This window comes from Lynx rufus, unplaced genomic scaffold (assembly GCF_022079265.1).
Source record: "Lynx rufus isolate CCGP_SWC_20201006 ecotype Redwood Valley unplaced genomic scaffold, mLynRuf1.p SCAF_8, whole genome shotgun sequence".
NCBI classification, from domain to species: Eukaryota; Metazoa; Chordata; class Mammalia; order Carnivora; family Felidae; genus Lynx; species Lynx rufus.
The window spans coordinates 83,502,016-83,522,184 of NW_025814896.1; positions in this window are offsets into that span (position 1 = coordinate 83,502,016).

Consider the following 20,169-nt stretch of genomic DNA (forward strand, 5'->3'; position numbering starts at 1 on the left):
AAAGGCTGAGTGTGATTCATTCATTTCTCAAATCTTTATTGAGTGTTTTCTATACTCTAGTCCCTGGAAAAGATGGTGAATGAAGGTGATGTGGTCACTGTCTTCTCTGGATTTAGAATGCAGTAGGGAAAAGAGAAATTAGACAAATCATCCTACATATAAGTGATAAAATTACAGACAGTGATATGTGTTATGAATAAAAATTATAAGGGATTCTGAGACTCATAAATAGGGATCTGATCTAACTCGTGGTCAGAGAGGGTGTCCCTGAGGATGTAACCTTTGAGCTGACAGCTAAAGGATGGAGTGGAAGTTGTCAAAGGTTGCACAGCTAGCCAGCTGCAGAGCTGGGATTCAAACTCAGGTTTGCGTGACGCCAGATCCTATTCAGGTCCCACTCCTACATGCTGTTGGAACTATGCACTGAAATCTTCTCCCTGACTCCAGCCGCCAGCCCCACTCCCCCAGCTTCTGCCTCCATGGACCCCATGTCTGTGGGAGTTGGAGATGGTGGATTGGAGGCTGCAGGGGCCCCTATGGCTTCTTAGCAAGTGATGCTAGCAACATGAAGCAGCCCTCTCTGCATTCTTTCTATTCCCTTGAAGGTTCTGTCTAGATTGGATGTGGGCACTGACTGTAGGGACCACCCTCTGCCATTACTCCTGATGGGGAAGAGGCCAATTTTGAACATCTGGGAAGGGCTTGATTAATGACCAGCCTAAACCAGAGTTCGGAAACACTGCCTGGGGCCTCCCAAACTTCTCAGAGCCTGCCTCTTAGTCTGACTCCCTTTTCTCAACCCTGCCTCCCCTGATCTAAAGCCATCTTGGGGATTGGCTACCTGCCTGAAAAACTCCCTGACCTGCTTAGGAGCTGCAGCAGGGAGTCCTGTTAGCAGCTGTGGGAGGGTGGTTGGAGCCTGACCAGAACATTCCTCGATCATGTTTCCACCCACTTCATGTCTGCAGAGTGAGCTACCCTGTTGGACACGGTGGCTGCCTCAGAGCCACACCTTCCAGCCGGGCATAGGGGTGGGAGCAGCTGAGGATGAAGGCAAGAAGTCTGGGAAATGGAGCATTTTCCTGGGTCCTCCACTGATTCCCCCCCACCCCCACCAGATTATAGCAGGGGCAATGATTTGTCAAAGAAATTGAGGCATTGAATGACTCTTCAAAGGCATGCCTCCAATAAACAAACAAACAAACAAACCACAAAATCCTACGACAAAACTCTTTTTCCTTAAGCCTAAATTTCCACGGAGGGTGGTTTTTTTCTTTTGGGTTAAGCAGCATTGCCTTCTCACTTCAGTGCTTTTGTGAAAATGCACAGTCTGGGCAGAGGGTGAGATTTTAGTCCTGGCTGCCTTAATGTGAATGAGCTTATCATTTCCCTTTCCCATACCTGGTGAAAGGGCAGCTAGGGGGCAGTGGGTATCTTGGGGAACAGGTTGCTAAAGTAAGGGGACGTAAGGGACAGCCACTTTCACTGGTCCCAGCTCTCCAGTCTCCCTTTTGCAAAAAGCAACAATATATTATGATCACTAGGGGGCAGAAGTAGGCCAGCAATTGGTCTCTGTACTTGTTACCAATTCTGAAAACCAAAGTTGGCAAATATGCATTATTACCGCCCTCTTTTTCTTAGGAATCTGAGTCTCTCTGAGATGATATGAATGTGTGGGTTTGGCCACTGTAGTGCAATGGAACAACTGAAAAAAAAAAAAAAGCCCTGTATAGGTAAGGCAGATAACCCAACAGATTCTATCAATGAGCCTTGATACTGGTTTCCTATTGTTTTTATTATGAAAATATACTGAAAGTTTTTCAGAGCTAAAATTCAAATGAGAACATTTGAAGCTAAGCTGGTTTTTCAAATGCATATTGGTGCCTTCAATTTCACAAAAGGATGAAAACTTACATACAGATACATTTTTCTGATTATAGAGAACAAAGTCTCTTGAGAATCAGTGAAAAAAAATCCCCCTCGCAGTCAAACATATATCGTACTGTTACGGATGGCTCTGTTCTTACCGAATAAATCTTGCTTAGCAACTTACCTCCAGAGTAAATAATAAATCACCACCGAAAGCTCCAGGCATTTAGCTCTGTCTGGGCAGTAAAACTTTGCGATAGTCTTGACAGCATTTTGTAAAATCATAATTGCTTAGGGAAAGTGATTCTGGATGTCTTAAAATGTTCGGAATTAAAGAGTAGCTGTTCCTTTGAGGAAAATTATCCTAATGCTGTGTGTGTGTTATCCTTTATACGAATCCTAGGTTATAATCTATAGACCCTCTTCATTTCTATTAAGAATATGCAAAAATTTGACCAGGAACATGCCCACATGCATTATTCTCTGGTTTTATAGGAAACTCTGTGACAATTAGGGCAAAGATGCTTAGTTATCTGGACACAGTACATTATGTGCAGGTCCATGTAATATATATATATTATATATATATTATAATATACATATATAATATATATATAATATATATATAATGTGGGTATATATATAATATGTGGGTAATATAAAAATTATAAAATTAAAAAAAATTTTTTTTAAACGTTTATTTATTTTTGAGACAGAGACAGACAGAGCATGAACAGGGGCGGGGCAGAGAAAGAGGGAGACACAGAATGGAAAGCAGGCTCCAGGCTCTGAGCCATCAGCCCAGAGCCCGATGCGGGGCTTGAACTCACGGACCGCGAGATCGTGACCTGAGCTGAAGTCGGACGCTTAACCGACTGAGCCACCCAGGCACCCCCAAAATTATAAAATTTTATAAAAATTTATAAAAATATACAATAGGCAGGTAATAAATAAGTTAACATAACATGTATTTTATGTATATACATTGCTGACATATATATCCTGAATTGTGTCCCTCTAAAATATATATATTGAGATCCTAACCCTAGTACTTCAGAATGTGACTTTATGTGGAGTTAGGGTCTTTGAAGACATAAATGAGATCATATGGGTAGGCCCTAATCAGTTAAGACTGGTGCCCTTATAAGAAGAAGAAATGTGCACACAGATACACACAGAGGCAAGGTCATATAAAGACACAGGGAGGAGATGGCCATCTATGAGCCAAGGGGAGAGTTCTTGGAAGAAACCAATCCTGCTGGCACCTTGCCTTAGACTTCCAGCCTCCAGAACTGTGAGCAAATAAATCTCTGTTTTTTAAGCCACCCAGTCTTTGGCAGTTTGTTATGGCGGTCCTAACAAACTAATATTTTATACATGCAGGCATACCTCATTTTATTGTACTTTGCTTTATTGCACTTTGCAGATACTCTATTTTTTGGTTTTACCAATTGAAGGTTTGTGGCAACCCTGTGTTGAGCAAGTCTATTGGTGCCATTTTCCCAACAGTGTGTATCTGTGTCACATTTTGGAAATGCTCACAATATTTCAAATTTCTTCATTATTGTTATATTTGATATGGTGATCTGTGATGTGAAGTATTGTAATTATTTTGGGGTGTCGTAGGCTGCATCCATATAAGATAGCAATCTTAATCAACAAGTGTGTGTGTTCTGATTGCTTCACCAACCATCCATTCCCTCCCCCTCCCCCACCATCTCCTGTTCTCTCAGACATGACGGTATTCAAATTAGGACAGTTAATAACTCTACAGTGGCCTCTAAGTGTTCAACCGAAAGGAGGAGTCACATGTCTCTCACTTTACATCAAAAACTAGAGATGATTAAGCTTAGAGGGAAGGGCATGTCAAAAGCAGAAATAGGCCAGAAGCTAGGCCTCTTATCCAGTTAGCCAAGTTGTGAATACAAAAGAAAAGTTCTTGAAGGAAATTAAAAGTGCTATTCCAGTGAACACATGAGTGATGAGAAATTGAAACAGCCTTATTGCTGATATAGAAGAAGTTTTAGTGGTCTGGATAGAAGACCAAACCAGCCATAGCAGTTCCTTAAGCCAAAGCCTAATCCAGAGCAAGACCCTAACTCTTCAATTCTATGAAGGCTCAGAGAGGTGCAGAAGCTGCAGAAGAAAAGTTTGAAGCTCGAAGAGTTGGTTCATGAGGTTTAAGGAAAGATGCCATCTGCATAACATAAAAGTTCGAGGTCAAACAGCAGGTGCTGATGTAGAAGCTAGCAGCAAGTTATCCAGAAGAACTAGCCAAGATCATTAATAAAGGTGACTGTACTAAACAACAGACTTTCGATGTAGATGAAACAGCCTTTTATCAGAAGAAGATGCCATCTAGAACTTTTGTAGCTAGAGAGGAGAAGTCAATGCCTGACTTCAAAGCTTCAAAGAACAGGCTGACTACATTGTTAAGGGCTAATGCAGCTCGTGACTTTAAGTTGAAGCCAATGCTCATTTATCATTCTGAAAATCCTAGAGACCTTAAGAACGATGCTAAGTTTACTCTGCCTGTTCTCTACAAGTAGAACAACACAGCCCAGATGAAAGCACATCTCTTCACAATGTGTTTTAGTAAATATCTTAAGCCTACAGTTGAGATCTACTGCCTAGAAAAAAAGATCCCTTTCAAAATGTTACTGCTCAGTAGCAATGCACCTGCTCACTTGAGAGCTCTGATGGAGATGTCCAATAAGATTAGTGTTGTTTTCATACCTGCTAACACAACACCCATTCTGCAGCCCATGGAGCACGGACTAATTTTGACTTCCAAGTCTTATTACTGAAGAAATACATTTCATAAGGCCATAGCTGCCATAGATAGTGATTCCTCTGATGGACCTGGGCCAAGTAAATTGAAAACTTTCTGGGAAGGATTTACTGTTCTAGATGCCATAAGAACATTCATGATTCATGGGGAGAGGTCAAAATATCAACATGAATAAGAGTTGGGAAGAAGTAGATGCCAACACTTGTGGATGACTTCAAGACATCAGTGGAAGCAGTTCTGCAGATGTGGTGTGGACAGCAAGAGAATTCGACTCAGAGGTGCAGCCTGAAGATGAGACTGCATTGCTGCGATATCATGACCCAACTGTAATGGATGAAGAATTGCTTTTTATGAGTGAGCAAAAAAAGTGGTGAAGATGTTGTGAAGATGGTGGAAATGCTAATGAAGGACTTAGAACACTACATAACCTACATCGATAAAGCAGCAGCAGGGTTTGAGAGGATGGACTCCAGTTTTGAAAGAAGTTCTGTTGCAGATAAAATGCTATCAAAGGGCATCCCATGCTATAGAGAAATTGTGGAAGAAGAGTCCACAGATGTAGCAGACTTCATTGTTGTCTTATTTTAAGAAATTGCCACAGCCACCTGAACCTTCAGCAACCACCGCCCTGATCAATGAGCAGCCATCAACACTGAGGCAAGACCCTCCACCAGCAAAAAGATTATGAGTTGTTGAAAGTTCAGATGATGGTTAGCATTTTTACTAATACAGTATTTTTAAATTAAGGTTACATACATTGATTTTCAGATATATTGTTATTACACACTTAATAGATTTTAGTGTAGTGTAAACATAACTTTTATATGCACTGGGAAACCAAAAAACTCATTTGGCTCGCTTTCTTGTGACATCCACCTTAATGGGGTGGTCTGGAACCAAACCCGAAATATCTCCAAGGTATGCCTGTATATTATTTATAGATATATATTATGTATTATATATATGATTGTTTTCAAACGTCAGTGTATTAAAATTATATCTCTACATATTTAAAAGAGAGCCCATGATTTGGATTTAACAATTTTAATATCAGTAACTTTGAAGTGGAATTGTTTAAGATGAAATAACATCTTTACAGAAACTCATGCGATTGAGCTGTTGACCGCTCTGTAAGTTGCAGATGAATGCTGCCAACCGTATTTGTGCCTGGATTCAATATAACTACTTGGCAGTTTCAATTTCTCATTCTTGGTAAGTAGGAAAGTACATTTCGATATTGTTCTTTACAGCTTTCCCCCGAGATGTCATAGGACATCTCAAGTCTTGCAGAGTAAGTGAAGTCTCTTTCTTTGTCTGATTTTATCCAGCAAAGCAATAATGCATTGCTCCCAGGTTTACCTCTGGAATGGATTATGGACAAGAGTCATCACTACTGCCTCCTCACCTCTGGCAATACTCTGAGAAGTGCCAAGAATGTTACATCAAAAACCCAGAGGGGGAAAAATAAAGAGGATCAAAAAAGCAAAAACAAAACCAAAAAGAAACCCAGAGGGAAGAATTGAAGCTAAGTGGTTCAAAACATTTGGAATGTAGAATTGAGCTAGTTTTTCAAAATGGAGAACATGGTTGAGAATTTTTTTAAATTTAGATCATTTTTTAAAGTTCATTTATTCATTTTGAGAGAGAGAGAGAGAGAGAGAGAGAGAGAGAAAATGAATAAATAAGCAGGGAAGAGAGGGGGACAGAGGATCTGAAGCAGGCTCTGGGCTGACAGCAGAGAGCTCAATGTGGGGCTCGAACTCACGAACCATGAGATCACGACCTGAGCTGAACTTAGATGCTTAACTGACTGAGCCACCCAGGAGCCCCATGGTTGAGAATTTTTAATCTCAATTTGTTTATTCATCTCTGTCACATGTTTCCTGAAAGCTCATTGGAGGAGAATTTGGATCAGTGATCAGGAAGCTTCGATCTAGCCTATCCCAGGCACCTGTCTCTGCTTCCTTTTGGCACTAACATTCTACACAGTAACTAAGGTTTTGAGGCCAGTGGGCAAGTGCTGGACCTAAATTAGCTCTTGGAAAAACTGGCATGTTCAATCCTCCTGTCCTGGCATAGTGGCCTGGTGTCTTCATTCCAAGTCTGTGTTTGCATCCATAAGATCCTCTCACTTCATCTGTAGGTACCATAGGCTGGTTCTCTGGTGTTATTTTCTTCTCCATCTCTCCCTCCAGCAAAAATGGTTCTCTAGAGAGCATTGGATGCAAGCCATTTACAACTTAGTGCAAACGTAATAGTTTACATTACTCAATGGCAAGGGCATTTAAAATCCCATTCCTTATCTCAACTGTAGGACTTTCTTCTTCTGAGAGTAGTTTCAAACATCTAGGAGCAAGAGGGAGGCATTTTTGAGGGGCAAGAGCTTCTTCTTATGCATCTATCAGGAAGGTACTTCCCTTCCTGGTGGAGAAGGCCAGGTGTGAATAAAAGAGCCATGTTAAATAGGTGCTATATGCTCATAATGAACAAAAACATTTGTGATTAGGATTAGGAGTCTGGGTCTGGTTGACTTCTTTCATCTTCATCCTCTTACAAGGGGGGTGAGTACAAATTTGGATGTGTATTTGCTCACTCTGGGCAACTCAGTGTTATACACCAGTTATTTGAGCCATGAAGCAGCCCGTCCCATGGGCAGCAGGACAGGACAGGGCATGACCTGCTTTGTTGCCTCTGTCTGATGCAATTTAGGCAACAGAGCATGGTACACATGAGATCAATAAAATATGTTTTGGGATGGATAAATGAATGAATGAATGAATGAGTCCTAGAATCTTATGGGGAAACTTCAGTTTGGGTCTTTCACTTTCTTTTCCTGCTGTCTATTCTAGTTAGGTGTGAGTATAGTGCCTTAGCACCATGTGCTAATGTGCTGCTATGCTACCTGCTATACTATGTAGTATGTTATGCTATGTAGTGCATGCTACATATACACATAAATGCTACACGTTATATCTATTATAAGATATATACCCAAAGTTCAAACATTTAAAAGGTTGAGAAAAGCCTAAGTACAAATAGAAATTCTAATATACCTTCCTATACCCCAGTGGATGTAAATGCATACCTTGTGGGGGAGGGGATTGGGCCTACTTTGGAGACCATTTGCTTTATGTCTGACATTGATTAGAATCCATGCTACATCCACTAGATGAAGTAAAAACAGAATTCAATTAAATAAATATTCACTGAGGGTCTGTCTTCTTAGTGGATGGATAGTCTGCTGAATGCTAAAGGGTTGATGACTCTATGCTTTGGATTATTCCAGGCAGGATTGATTTAAACTAGTTACTCTCATTTTCTCACAAATAACACTCATACTGGCTGGTTGCATGCCCAAATTTTTAGTACAGAAAGTATTCTGACAAATGCTGTGGAGAAAGAAGAGATAGAAGACGTCTCTTGTTCCTCAGGTCTTATTTTGGGTTATGTTGTGTTGTTAGGAGTGGCCACAGCAAAAAACAAACAAATGAACAAACTAACACAAAAAAACTGAAGGCCACCGAGGAGAAGCATACAGGAGCTTCAGAGATCTTGGTAATGTCTGTTTCTGAACCCAAAAGGAGGGTGCGTAGGTTTCCTTTTATTATTCTTATTTAATGCATACATATACACCATAGGTACACTTCTGAAAAATGAGTTATTTTATAAAAGCAAAAGGAAATAAAAGAAGGCATTAAAAATCACAGGGCCCTTGGGGCACCTGGGTGGCTCAGTCGGTTGAGCGTCAAACTTCAGCTCAGGTCATGATCTTGGGGTCTGTGAGATTGAGCCCTGCGTTGGGCTCTGTGCTGACAGCTCAGAGCCTGGAGCCTGACTAAGATGCTGTGTCTCCCTCTCTCTCTGCCCCTCCCCTGCTCGTGCTCTGTCTCTCTCTCTCTGTTTAAAATAAATAAACATTAAAAAAAAATCACAGGGCCCTCTGAGATTGAGTGCAAAAAGAATGAGGCAGGCAGTATACAGACCAATAGGGCTGTAGGGCTGTAGCAATCTGGAAAACCTTTACTAATGAGGTCATTGACTTCTGGACCTTGAAGAACAGTGGAAAGTGGGCAGGTGGAGAAGAACCACAGAGATATTCTAGGTGAGGTGAACTGTGAGAGCTAAGCATGGTGGTGGGGCTGAGCCTGGAAGGTATGAATCTTAGCCCTGGAGATGGATAGGAGGGTAGCTGATGGGTGTTCATGTTGACTTCTAATGGTGCTCAGTGGAGGGATGAAGGTGAAACTAGTGATAGCATGTTTCGAAACCCAGACAGAAGAGTTTCAAAATTGGGTTGGTAGGCACTGAAGAGCCATTGACCAAAGCAAATTAACTTTTGGGAAGGTTATTTTGAAGCTGTAGAGAAATGATAGCTGTTGATGTTCTCTACTGATACCCCCTGATTCCATCCATTTCCCTGTAATGCAGCAATGGTCTCTTTCCTGGTCTCTCTCCCTCTCATGTAACCCTTGCTGGTTTATTTCCTACATTTTTGACTGAGAGATTTTTTTTTTAATACCATCTGACCATATCCCTTCCCAGGTCAAACATTTTTTAATGGTCCCCACTGTCATTTCCATAAAGTTCATATGCCACAGTTAGACATACCTGGGCCCCTGTGCCTTTCTCCTTGTCCTCCGTTCTACCTTTGCCTCACACTTCCCGCTCAAGCTGAACTGAAGCACTTGGGCTTCCCTGAACCCTCTACCCACTCACAGTAGTACCTGGGCCATCAGACCCTTCCCACCTCCAACTTCCTCTTACCCTGGCTTACTTTTACTCATTCCACAAGACTTGGCTCACCTATCAGTGTTCTCTCTGATTTCCCTGCTCAAAGTGTGGTCTGTGCACCAACAGCATCCCCAGCATCTCCTGGGACCTTGTTAGAAATGCAAAATCTTAGGCCTTACCCCTGATCCACTGAGTCAGAAATCTGCATTGAACAGGAACTCCAGATTTGTGTGCACAGTGAAGTTCGAGATACACTACTTTGGGCAGTCTGGTCTGCCCCCTGCACCACCCAAGGAAGAGCCAGGCCTCCATGTACTCCTGGAAGCCTTCATAATGAGGCATTATTATCTTCTGTTTACTTCTTTATTTCCTTACTAGGTTTTGAACTCTCTGAGAGCCAAGATCACATCTTATTCACCTTGGGTGACTCAGTGACTACTCTAGTGCCAGCACATAGTAGGTGCTCAATAAATGCTTGTTCCATGAGTGAACAATCAGTAATGGCTTCATGTTGTGAATAAATGGTGGTCTGTTGCTCATGCACCATCAATGACCAGCTTAAGGGAGATTTCATTTCAGATGCTTTGTTGGGACTTATTTTAGTCTTTTAAAGTGTCTATTTACTTTAAATAAACTGTGAGACCAGTCAGGCCCCTGGTACCTGCCACAGTCCAGAGCCAGTACCTGTGATGCTGTCATTTAAACCCAAGAGACTCTTCCATTAGTAGGATGCTTTAAAATGGCTGCGCTGTGGGGAAACACCAATTGTTCCTAAAAGGCAGCCTTTTCAATTAAACAACATTTGCCCTCTGATCAAAGATCCACTTTGAAGACTTTTAAATTGGCCTTAAAGTGGGGATTAAGGGACTAGGTGGTGTGGGGCATCACCTTTGACTCTTTACCCTTACTGGGGAGCTCTTGTCAGGACTCTTGGCTCTGTGCAAAAAATGGGGAGGCCACTCTAGCCCCAGAAGTGATTTTTTTCTTTTATCTGGGAGAGAGAGAGATGGGTGACCCTCATGCCAGAACTTCAATGGTGAGAGACCTTCCGTTCAATGTTGGATTCCAAGGGACACGTTTAGATCTGCTTCAGTTCTTTCATGGCCCAATTATAAGAGCCTAGAGCATCATGCCAGAGGGTGGGGGTATTTGAAGGTCAAAGCTTAGCCTTGGAAGGCTTCCTTACTTTTTGCTACCAAACAAGTTTTTTTTAATTCCTCTCCTTCTACCCTGACCCCCTGAATTTTCCCTTCTAGCATATTTGGACTCAGGAAAGTATCTTCTATTTGTGATGAAAGTAATGCCTTGTATTTGGAGAGTGCTTAACTCTTCAATGCAATTTCCAATCTTTGATCCCACTTGGTCCTCATGGGAGGGCAGCAGAACAGTTTCATCAACTGGGATTCAGGTGCAGAGAGGGGAAAAGACTAACCCAGGGTCATGCAGACAGCTGGGGCAGAGCTGAGGTTGGGATTTAGAACTTCTGAATTTCAGTGTAGAGAGCTTTTTTCAGCCTGCTTCCTGATTTTGTAAGATGGATTCTTGCATCTGAATACCGTGTGCCAGGATTTAAGTACATAGTCCCTCTTAATTCTCACTCCTCTGAGAGACAGGCACTCCATCTTCGTCACTTGACAGACTAGGGAGTCAAGGTAGACATACCCTTCCCAGTCAGGCAAACTTCTGCAAAACCCAGCTCCAATGTGATGCCTCGGATTCCTTTCCCTGGTTTTCCCAGTGGCCCTGGGCTCCTTCTTCATCCTTCTCTTGAACTTGTTTGTCTCTCCTCCATAGCAACCATCCTATGGGATGGTAATCATTTGGCCTATGAATAGTTTGAAGGTATCATTTTTTTTTTTTGACAGGATTCAACACTGGATAATAATATTTTTTCTCTTCCCTTTGCAATTTCATCTAAAGTTTTGTTTCTTTGGGATCCTCTGGAATAAGAGAAAGCATATTATACATCACGGCACATTTGACAGATGTAAGTGATTATACTAATAATGGGATTATGTCCTTACATGTCTAACGTATTCAGGCTTCTTTCAAACGAAATGGGTTTAAAACTCATCCCTAAAAATGAAATGAAGTCTTTAAGTTTCCCTCGCTTACCTCCTTCTTCTATTTAGATGTTAAAGCCTCTTTTTAAATATGAGAGTGATGTTGTATTGCCTATAATTTACTTTAAAATACCTTGACACAGATAGCCTGACTTTATGTATCTGTACCTATACCTACATACTGATCTATCTACTTCTACGTGCATGTGCACACACAAACACATCCTTATGTTGGTATGTGTGGTATGTGTGTGTTTGTAAGTAAATTTAATTTTGACCTATATCTAGGAATGGTCTGTTACCTTAGGAGGGAGCATACACTTCAGGGGAAGGTAGTTAGTGTTTTGAAAGCCTCTAACTGGAAGCCCACACAACAGAGGTAGACTTCACCTATCTTTATATCTAACCAACACTGGACGCTTCGTTACTTTTCACAGGTGAAAAGTGGTATTCAAGATCGGTGGATTGGCTGGAAATATTGCAGAGGCCCTCTACCCTTGTATGATGGGGCATAGGAATTTAGTTTATAGTCTATACCTTTCAAAATGGTGCCAGAGATTTCATTCTGAAATGGTGTTGTCCCTAGTCACTGATCAGAGAATTCTCATGAATTATAGGGTCTCATGAATCTAATTAGAAAGTCAGCTAAAATCTGACGCTAGATTATTGTCATGTTTGCCTTTGGTGAACCTAAAAGTTTCAGTGAAGACAGAAAGCTGGAACTTCTTAAAGCTTATAGACTAAGTTGTGTGAGTGTTTGGGGGCCTGCTTGCTAAATAAGTGAATGTATATATGGCAGACTTTGGTCTGAACTTAATTTCATTTTAATCAAATGGCAAGGGGAGAGATCTATAGACTCCACCCACCTCTAACTATTAGATGTTACCCATGGTTACTAGGAAGAACCTAATACTTGTGAACAACATTAGCTCACAACAGAAGATAATGGAGTAGCTGAGTACATCTCTTAGAGTAGTCTTTGCCCCATTAGATTACTTTATTTCCATTTTTATGATAGTCAATTATCAACCCTCTCAGTTTTGCAAGGGAAGCTAATAAAGTATCCTCCAAGAAAATAATAAGAACACATACCTTTAATGATGTCTTAGCTTCATCTTGTCATATCCAAGAAATTTAGTTTTAACCGTACAATGGCGCCACGGATGAAATGGATGCCTGTGTGGCAGGTATCATCCTATCCAGAGAGGCAGGATTGCCTGACAGCATGTATGAGGGAACAACAATGGCAGTGCTGCTATCAATCCAGGACCTCTGGGGAGAGTATCTTTAGTTTCTTTAGGGCATTTGCCACTTGGGACTGTTAGTGTCAGGGGGAGAAGGTTGCCGCAGATTTTGTAGGAATCCATAGAAGCTCAACATGGTACAGCCGGTTGGACAAATCCTTTCTTGCCAGGATGGAGTTGTCTCTTGTTTCTAGAGTTGGAGGTTATAGCTTTTTTTTTTTTTTTAAACAGTACAATAATATCTTGGCAAAAAGAGTCTGCACATGAAATACACCGATTGTTAATTATGATTGTCTTTGTGTGGTGGAAATACTGATAGAAGTTTTTGTTTAATTTTTGTTGTTGATTTCCAGATAATTTTGGTACCTGATGATATTGCTTTGAGGCATTCAGTATGGAGTTCTCTAGCTCTGAGTGAGTTGAATGGGGTGCCTAAGCTCTGATCTGGCCACAGGGTGAGAGTAACCCAAGCTGACCCCTTGGGCATTGCTGGACTTATAATAGGAGGAACAAGCCCAGAGAGGGAAGAAGGAGATTCAGAGGAGAGATAGAGGCTTAGATCATCTTAATTTCATTATTAAAAAAGTTGTGACCTTATTTTATATCCCAAGTTTCTGAAACAGGTCATGCTGGTTATGGAGGCATTTTTCCATGTTATTGCATACTTCATATATATATATATATATATATATATATATATATATATATATATGAAGTCCCACAGTCCAAACGCAATCACTAAATTAAAGGTTTCATACTATGTTCTTGAATGGCAATGTTATTATTCAATTAACCATATCCCCACAGTTGGAAATTCAGATTCTTTCCTTTTTCATCACGTATTATGAATATATTTGGGCATAAAGCTTTTTGGTTTGTTTCTGATAATAATAATAATACTGGTTAGTATTTATGGAGCCCTTTCTATGTGCTTGACTTTGCTAAGCATTTCACATTCTTTCAGTCAATTCCTACAGCCACTCTATGATTAGACACTACCATTATATCCATTTACAGAAGAGAAAATTAAGTCCCACAGAGGCTAGCATATTGCCCAGTCACCTACCTAAGAAATGGTAGACCCAGGATTTGAATCCAGGTACTTCTGACTTATAAGTCTATATTCCTGGGGCGCCAGGGTGGCTCAGTGGGTTAAGTGTCCAACTCTTGATTTCCACTTGGGTTGTGATCTCATAGTTCATGAGATCACATGAGATCACATTATTAGTTCATGAGTTCATCCCCCACATTGGGCTTTGCACTGACAGCACACGGAGCCTGCTTGGAATTTTCTCTCTCCTCTCCCTCTGCCCTTCCCACTACTCATGCTCACTCATGCACTTTCTCTCTCTCTCAAAATAAATAAACTTAAAAAAATTAAAAAATATATACAAAGTCTATATTCCTGGCCACTAGTTATACTATCTCCTGGTTACTAGCTACTACTCTCTCCTCTGTATTTGGGATTCTTTCTTATTTTTTTTTCATGTTTATTTATTTTTGAGAGAGAGAGAGAGAGAGAGAGAGAGCGAGCAAGCAAGGGAGGGGCAGAGAGAGAGGGAGACAGAGAATCCCAAGTAGGCTTCAGCTGTCAGCGCGGAGCCTGATGCTGGGCCTGATCTCATGACTTTGAGATCATGACCTGAGCTGAAATCAAGAGTCTGTCACTCAACTAACTGAGCCACCCAGGCACCCATGGGATTATTTCTTTAGCATAGGTTTATAGGGGCAGAATTACTAAACCAAAGCTTGTATGTTAATTCATAAGGCTCTTAACTTCTATTGCTAGCAGCATATTTTATCTCATCTTTATGAACATTGTGTATTATTATTAAATAATTAAAATTTGGTAAGTTATACATGCAAAGTAGCATCTTATAGCTTTTATTTGCATTTATTTGATTACTGGAAGGGGTATACAATTCCACAAATATGCAAATTCGTTTTAATCCCTCTATTCTGAATTTTCTGCTATGTCCTTTGGTTTATTTATCTATTGGGAACTTAGCATTTTTCTTAATAATTTGTATGAGTTATTTATGTAATAAGGATTTTAACCCATTGTTACATTGCAGCAATTTTTTATTTGCTGTTAGTCTTCCAATTTCTCTACAATCTTTAGATTTAAAATGTTTCCCCCATCTTATTATTGCCCAAGGATAAATTTACTTATTCAGTGCTGCATAGGTCTTGGTCTGATCCTTAAGCACATCACAGCAATCATTATTAGAATTTATTTATTCCATAAGCACCTATTTAGTGCCTACTTTGTATAAAGCATTATATTAGGACCTGGAATTAGGTGTGTGTGTGTGTGTGTGTGTGTGTGTGTGTGTGTGTGTCTGCAGGGATGGGAAAGGGGCAGGAAAGGCTACTTACCTTTCAAGAACTTTAAATTCAGTTGGGGAGTAGGGTCAGGGACACATGTAAAATAATAAAATGACACAGGAAAACACCCTATAATAGTGAGTGACAAATAAGTTGTACAGCTAGCGCCATAAATTTAGATAAAGTAGGAACCCAAATATTACTCAAAAGAGTCTTCTAAACTCACCTGATCTTTGGATTCAGATAGAGCTGAGTTCAAATACAAGTACTGACATTGGCTATGTGTTGTTTGGGTAAGTTCCTTAACTTCCTAACTCTCTTTTCTGAAAGGTAATTCTGGTGGGGGGGGGCAAAGAGATGCCTCATCTTATATTTAAATCCAATAAATGCATGACAGGATATGAGACACTTTTAGATAGCTGTGAATTTGGGGGAAAGATAAAATTTTATTGTGCCATTTTGCGGTCTCTAAATCATACCAAGTATAAGTTTACGCCCTCCCCTGAATTCTGTAGAAGTCAGGTTAAATGTGGCACAGACTGCCGTAGTTATTTCATCCCAGTCATTCATGTAACTAATGTTTACAGGCACTTAACCATGTGTCAGGCACTAGTGGCTCTAGGGACTTTTTTTTTTTTTTTAACTCTTTTTAAGGGTTCAAAAATTGCCCAAAATCCAGGGTAGAAAGATTTTCTCTCCAAATAATTGAGGATCTATATACCAAAACAGTTTTTTTTTTTAAGATTAGTTGAGATACACAGTCTGATTGTTCATAAACTCCCAATAGAAATGTCAATGAATAGCAAAATGGGAGGCTACAAATAGCGCTTCAGTGACCTTGTATTTAGGGGATTTTGCCTGGCGATTGCTCCCGGAGTGAGGCTCTAAAAGCTGTTGGTGACGTCTGCATCTGAGGCAAGTGTGCAGCCCAATGAGTACAACTGCTCCAGAAGTTGATGATTATACTGAGCCACAGTTCTCCACTTCCAATTTTTAGGCAGGCCAACACAGCCTCAGGATGGGGGTCCAGCAGGGGCGCCTGGGTGGCTCAGTCGGTTAAGCGTCCGACTTCGGCTCAGGTCATGATCTCACGGTTTGTGAGTTCGAGTCCCATGTCGGGCTCTGGGTTGACAGCTCAGAGCCTGGGGCCTGCTTCAGATTCTGTGTCTCCCTCTGTCTGCCCCTTCACTGCTTGCACTCTGTCTCGCATTGTCTCAAAAATAAATAAACATTAAAAAACAAAAAATTAAAAGAAAAAAGATGGGGGTCCAGCAACAGTGTGACCCCAGGGGTGTGGCCAGCTTTCTTACATTGTTGCTGGCACACGGCCACTTGCCCAGTCTCCTGCTAACACTGAATGTTATTGTTTTTATTTTTGCCTTGTGTCAAATATTTTTCCATCTCAACAAATAGCTTCTATAAAATCAGTCTTAATGGAAACATAGTATTTTATTACCCAGAATTGCTATAATTTGGTCAACCAATCTCTTATTGGACATTTAGATCATTTAAATAGTTTGTCATTTGGGGTTCCTGGGTGGCTCAGTGGGCTAAGTGCATGACTCTTGATCTCAGCGCAGGTCATGATCTCATGGTTTGTGGGTTCGAGCCCTGCATTGGGCTCTGCACTGACAGTGTGGAGCCTGTTTGCGATTCTGTCTCTCCCTCTCTTCTCTGCCCCTTCCCCTCTTGCTTGCTCTCTCTCTCTTTTTTTCTCTCTCTCTGTCAATAAATAAATAAACTTTAAAAATAGTTTGTCATTTAATTTTTCACAAAACTTTTTTTCTCAGTTGCTTTCAAGTGAAGCAGTGCCAATATAGACTCCCACTGTAGTGTAGAAGATTGCAGTTTCCTGCACATCAACAAGGTATACAATAACAATTTTAAAAATTGCTTGCCTGTATGATAGAAAATGGGATTTCATTATTTAATTTGCATTTCGTTGATCATTGGGAAAGTAGCACATTTTTACATTTATTAGCCGCTTGCACTTCCTCTTTGTGAATTGTTTCTTCGTCCTTTTGGCTATTGGTGTGATCATTTTTTCTTATTGATACAGAAGAGCATTTTACATATGAAGAACACACATTTAATTTTAAATGTTAAAAGGAAAAGTGATCAACATGCAAGGAAAGTAGAAGCCTAACGGTCTTGGCTGGTTCCCATTCTTGTTCTTCTCTAATTCATTGTCTATATGGAGGTTAGAGTGAGGGCTCTAAAACGCAAGTCTGATCATGTCTTTCTCCCTTTAATAGTTCCCACTTGCATTAGGATACAGTCCAGTTCCCAAACACAGGGTAGGAGTCCTTTTATGATGATCCTGCTTGCCTCTCCAGACTCACCTTTCCTAATCCCCTATATCCAATTTTATGAGCTATTCATATGAAATTGCTTTCAGCTCCCAGGAGTGCCAACCACTCTCTTCTGGGCCTTTGTGCTATATCCCTGCCTGGACCTTTCTTTCAATTCTTTTTTCTTTCTGGTAACTACCACTCATCATTCAAGTCGGCCTTGGACACTAGTTCCTTTAGATCAATGATTCCCAGCCAGGGATGGTTTTATTCTCAGGAGCTATATGGCAATGTCTGGAGACATTTTTGGTAACCACGCTGGGGGAGGAGTAGGCTGATGAAATCTAGTGGGTGGAGGTCAGGAATGCTGCTAAATATTCTACAACGTGCAGAAGAGCCCTCCACAACAAACAAATTGTCTGGCCTGAAATGTCATTTGTGCTAAGGTCTGTCAATCTGTGTCTTTACCTATCTTCCCACCCGCTCCCTGCCCACTCTAAGACTGGCTGGACTTCCCTCCCTTGACCTCTCAGGACACCCGTCTTGTGCTTATCAGTTTCACAGACCTACTATTGTGATTGACCTCTAGGCTAGAAGCTTCTTGAAGGCAAGGCACATGTTTTGTTACTCTAGGCCCCAGTGTTGGGAATATGGTGGGCAGAAGCGGTTTAGCACAGTGTAGGCCGGGAAGACAGCGTGTGGATTAGAGTCTCAAACACTGCTCCTTACTAGCCATGTGCTCTTGGGCAAATCACTAACCTCTAGGGGGCGCCTGGGTGGCGCAGTCGGTTAAGCGTCCGACTTCAGCCAGGTCACGATCTCGCGGTCCGTGAGTTCGAGCCCCGCGTCGGGCTCTGGGCTGATGGCTCGGAGCCTGGAGCCTGTTTCCGATTCTGTGTCTCCCTCTCTCTGTGCCCCTCCCCCGTTCATGCTCTGTCTCTCTCTGTCCCAAAAATAAAATAAACGTTGAAAAAAAAATTAAAAAAAAAATCACTAACCTCTAGGTGCCTCAGTTTCCTTGTCCCTAAAATGAGGATTTAAAAAAATTTTTTTTCAACGTTTTTATTTATTTTTGGGACAGAGAGAGACAGAGCATGAACGGGGGAGGGGCAGAGAGAGAGGGAGACACAGAATCGGAAACAGGCTCCAGGCTCCGAGCCATCAGCCCAGAGCCTGACGCGGGGCTCGAACTCACGGACCGCGAGATCGTGACCTGGCTGAAGTCGGACGCTTAACCGACTGCGCCACCCAGGTGCCCCCCTAAAATGAGGATTTTTTTTTTTTTAATTTTTTTTTTTTCAACGTTTATTTATTTTTGGGACAGAGAGAGACAGAGCATGAACGGGGGAGGGGCACAGAGAGAGGGAGACACAGAATCGGAAACAGGCTCCAGGCTCCGAGCCATCAGCCCAGAGCCCGACGCGGGGCTCGAACTCACGGACCGCGAGATCGTGACCTGGCTGAAGTCGGACGCTTAACCGACTGCGCCACCCAGGCGCCCCTAAAATGAGGATTTTAATAGTACCTACCCCATAGGGTTATTAGGAGGAATATGTGGGTTAAAACTTGAAGATTGCTTAGAGAAGTCAGCTCTGTATAGAAAGGAACAGGGACAAAATAAGCCCTCAATAAATACTTGGTGCCTGAATGACCAGTGCAGGCCTCACCATGGATTTGGCCATTTCTCCCTTTCTTGTCTTTCTCCTGTTTTATTCAACACAGAGTGATTTCCCCCAACTATTGAAAAAGTTTCCTTTCTTTGTAGTTCCTCGTTTTGTAGGCTCCTGTTCTCTCAGTCTCTCTGTAGTCATCCCAAGCATGGATCACAAACACACACACTCCATTTTGGAAACAGTTTTGTTTCAAGTAAAATGCATATGTGGTTCCTGTTTGGTACGTGGGGTATACTAGGGAGAGACTTTTATAAATGAATCTACTGAAAAAAGAGATTCCCACAAGGTGCACGGAGCACAGTATGCAGCAGCATTGTGTACGTCGTGTTCTGTCTCCAATCAGCATCGGCTGTTACATATTTGAAGTTAATTTGACGTTGCAGTAAACAAATCAAAGTGTGTTTATGAAATAATTAGGCCCTATTCTCAATGCTGTGGCTAAGAAGTTTTGTCACAATTACTGATCAGTGGTTTTCTTTGTTTTGTTTTTGAAATTCCATAGCAACACACAAAAATAAAGCTGTTGTTATTACTCTAGTACTTACGTCATGCCAGTGTCTTGCAGGCAGAGTATCCAAGGGTGAGGTCAGTACATTTTTAGCCGAATCTCCTCAGCATGGTTCTTAGAGTAGAACCTGGTTGGATCTTTGGAAGTTGATAGGAAAAGGGAGAATCTTTTATAAGTGTTTTAAAATGGCTTTAAAATGCATGCTCTGGGGGCTCCTGGGTGGCTCCATTGGTTGGTTGAGTGTCCGACTTCAGCTCAGGTCATGATCATAAGGTTCATAAGTTTGAGCTGTGCATCGGGCTCACTGCTGTCAGCACAGAGCCTGCTTCGGATTCTCTCTCCCTGTCTTTCTCTGCCCCTCCCCAGCTCACACTCTCACTCTCTTTCACTCTCTCTCTCTCAAAAATAAACAAAAATAAAATAAAATGCACGCTCCTTCTCATTCCTTGCTTGTGCGTGCAACTGTCTTGTGGCTTTGTCCCCTTGTTACTGGGGAGAATTGACTCAAGATCTCATGAAACGAGTGCTTCCATCCAGATCAGCAACAGGAAACTTGACACGAGAATGCAGACTGAGGGGCATCATACTTATGTCACTTTACTTAAGGATTTTTTTTCCCCCCGGAGAAGCGTATTAAGCGCTGTGAAGGAGTATATGCAATCACACATACC